The sequence below is a fragment of the Lactuca sativa genome, chromosome 8 (assembly GCF_002870075.4).
Source record: "Lactuca sativa cultivar Salinas chromosome 8, Lsat_Salinas_v11, whole genome shotgun sequence".
Classification (NCBI taxonomy): domain Eukaryota; kingdom Viridiplantae; phylum Streptophyta; class Magnoliopsida; order Asterales; family Asteraceae; genus Lactuca; species Lactuca sativa.
The window spans coordinates 126,125,493-126,129,239 of record NC_056630.2 but is presented as its reverse complement, the minus strand read 5'-3'; positions in this window follow the sequence as shown (position 1 = coordinate 126,129,239).

Here is a 3,747-nt window from a genome sequence, read left to right as displayed (position 1 = left end):
CTCCAACCTTCATATCTGAATCAAAATGATGTTTAGATGGATAATGTGACAACCCGAAATTTCCATTCAGTCAAACCCTAAAAGTCAATCACTCGATATTATAAGTCAAGTTCACTTTTATTGGTTTTTAGAAAATTTAAAGTTCGTTTGATTATTTTATTAATTAATCTTTAAACGAACGGGTGAACGGATGGGTCGTCTCGAATCTTGAAATTTCAAAGCCGCAAACACCTTGTGTCTTAGAAGTTCACGGCCAAACTTTTATGTTTGGGCCGAAAAATCTTCCCAAAAACGTAAACTCATGCTTAAACATGAGTTTACTCCCCAAATTACCACACTTCTCATTTTCACCCTAAAAGAGTAAACTCCAAACTCTCTCAAGTATCATCCCGGTTTTCGCTCGATTTCCCGAAAACGTAAGTGTTTCTCGACTTGATTAGTTGATATAACATAACATCTAGTGATTATACATCCTTTAATCCATCAATTTATGTGTTTTGACTAGTTTTCCAAAACACCAAGAACACACACTAGTGTTCTTAGGCCCTTAGCACCGTTTCAAGCTTCGAACTAGTAAGTACTCCAACCCTAGTGTATTGATCAGCTTATTAACTTATCATACATCAAGAAAATGTCCCAAATACACCAAGATCATGGAGTTTATGGTCCAAGGAGTTCTTGGACCGTGAACCCCAAAGAAAGGTGCTAAAGTGTGCTAAAGGGTGCCAAAGTGTGCTTTATCTTATCCTAAGCCTTGGGTATTAACTTAGAATCCTTCCTTGAGGTGTTTAGCACATGAAAACCACCAAAACCCCACATAAATATGTGTTTACAGTATGGGATCTCCCAAAACCGTAAACACCCCAAAAAGTGTTTAAATGTCCCATATTTACTCCTTAGGCCTAGAATCTAACCTAGGCTATTACCTTGAAGTGTTTAGGGTTTGAAAACACCAAAAATACCTTAGTCCATAAGAGTTTACGGTAGTAAAATCATGGAGAAATGGTCCTTAGACCGTAAACTCCATTTAGGAGTGTTTTGATGCCACACAACACTTCATAAGGCTTAAACATGAAGTAGGAATGCTTGGAATAGCTTAGAAGACTTCAAAACAACAATGGTCAAAAGGTTAGGAGTTTACGACCATAAACTCAAGGGGTGTTGGTCTTTAGGGAGTAAACTCATTTTAGGAGTGTTCCTTGAACCCCAAACACACTAGCCTTTCCCTATAACACTTAGATGCACTCCTTAACACTTATAACACTTATACAAAGTGTTTGTCATGTCCTAGAGTGTCTTGACTTGTTTATTAGTTGTTTAAAGACTAATTGTTTATATACAAATGTCCTTATATGTTATTAGGATCTTTGTGCATGTCTAAGTCTTCACTTGACACCAAGCACTTATTCGACACTTCCTTCCGATCCACTTGCTACAGGTGAGTTCATACCCCTTAATCAATGTTTTAAATGTTTTTAAATGCTTTATGGGGGGGGATACAAGTAGAATCATGCTACTTATTATATCAATCACATGTGATTAATAAGCAACATTCAAATGATTTACTATTCATTAGGCGTTTTACCAAACAGTTTCCTTCAAATGATTTTCATAAACACTTTATATGTTTAAAACTCCTTATTAAACTGTACATTTTACTCTGTACGTTTCATTTCAAACTCATTTACAATTGTGTTTTAAACGAATGTTTCTTTATACTTAAACTGTTTTATCAAACCCATGCTTTCAAACCGTTTTATAGATTCACATCAAGTCGATCTTTGCTTAGATAATAATTATGTTCAAAGGTTTTACAAAACTTATTTTATGCTTTTATATTATCAATTGCATGCCTATATATGTATAGTTATATAAGAAATGTTTAAAAGACTTAGGAAGGCTATCCACCCTATTTCCTTTTCGCGCTTGAGATGTGGTCTAGTGGGATATCGGGTACCCGTCCGAAGGTCGTTTAAATATTAGTTATATATCATGTGTACATATATAGTCATAAAGGTTCTTCCAGTCCATTCAGTACCCTTGGGTAGCAAGGGTATACTTCCATATTCATACATACCAGTTATATTACTAGTAAGCTACCATATGGGTAGTTTAGGAAGATACTAGAACTATTACTAGAACGCGATATCATACAATGAGTTAGTTCATTCATGAGTCAATACTTGCTAGATAGATAGAGAACACACATTATAGCTAGTGCACACAGTACATTACTATACTATTACATAGATACATCTACATGAGTACATTTACGTGAGTACATTTACATGAATACGTTTACATATATACACTTACATGAGTACATTTACATAGATACATCTATATGAGTACATTTACATGAGTACATTTACATGAATACGTTTACATATATACACTTACATGAGTACATTTACATAGATACATCTACATGAGTACATTTACATGAATACGTTTACATATATACACTTACATGAGTACATTTACATAGATACATCTACATGAGTACATTTACATGAGTACACTTACATGAGTACGTTTACATAGATAGCATATGATGAATTACTAGTACATTTTATATGTATAGATTCTGTTATAATCCTCATTCTTATCTTCACTTTGTGATACAATCACATAATCGGCGAGATAGATTGGATTTACTATCCTAGTACCAAAGGATACTTTGCGGGATTAACCATTCCTAAAATCTCTGTTAGCTACAAAGGTAAAAGCACATCCACGGATGTCAATGGTTGATACCATTACATGTATACTTTAAGGGACTAACTATTCCTATACCCAACTGTTAGCAACAGAGGTAAATGTACATCTACGGATGTCTTTAGTTGACACTGTTAATTATCGTAGTACAAAAGGATAACACTTAGGTTATTTATATTATTACCCCTATCTTGTGACTCATTCACATAACCGATGAGGTGAATTATTTGAGTATCCTAGTACCAAAGGATACAATTTCTTATAATAATAATAATAGTAGCACAGTTAAGTCTTGGTAGAAGACTACATTTAGAACAGTTAGGTCTTGGTAGAAGACTCCCTTATATAATAATAGGAATCATAGGGATTTCTAGGGTTTTTCAAACGTTTACAATTGTTTTACAAACATTTTCATACTTACACGAACTTTCTTTCAAAACATTTTCAAGTCTTTCATTACATGTCACACAAATACTTACATTTCAATTACATACAAATACTTACATTTCATTCGTACAAATACTTTCATACAAATTAAGACACTAAAATACTTATGATCTCACCAGATTTAAGCTGATACTCGCTTTCAAAATAACTTGTATCCTCAGGTCAACGATAGATAGGTACCGATGCAAGGTTTAGAGAAAATGGAGCTCGTTCAAGACTCATCTTTCATTTTGATTATACTTTAGTGTTTATCATAATTTGTCAGAACACACTTGTATTAAAATTATATTATTAATGCAATGGATGATGTTGTTGCTTGTTTACTACTTTTCATTGTTGTGATACTGTACATGACGTCCTCCGCCCCAGAACGTTTCCGCCATTCTTGGTTTTAGGGTGTGACAGATAGAGTTTCCAACTTTATCCATAATAAGTTCACAAACTTTCAAGATCTAAACTTTATGCACTTAAAGTGACCAAAAGCTCAAAACACCCAAAACTAGCTAGATTGAACAATTTCATCATCAAGATTCAAACTTTATACCTCTAGAAGAAAGATCAAGGTGAACAAAGTCTGGATCT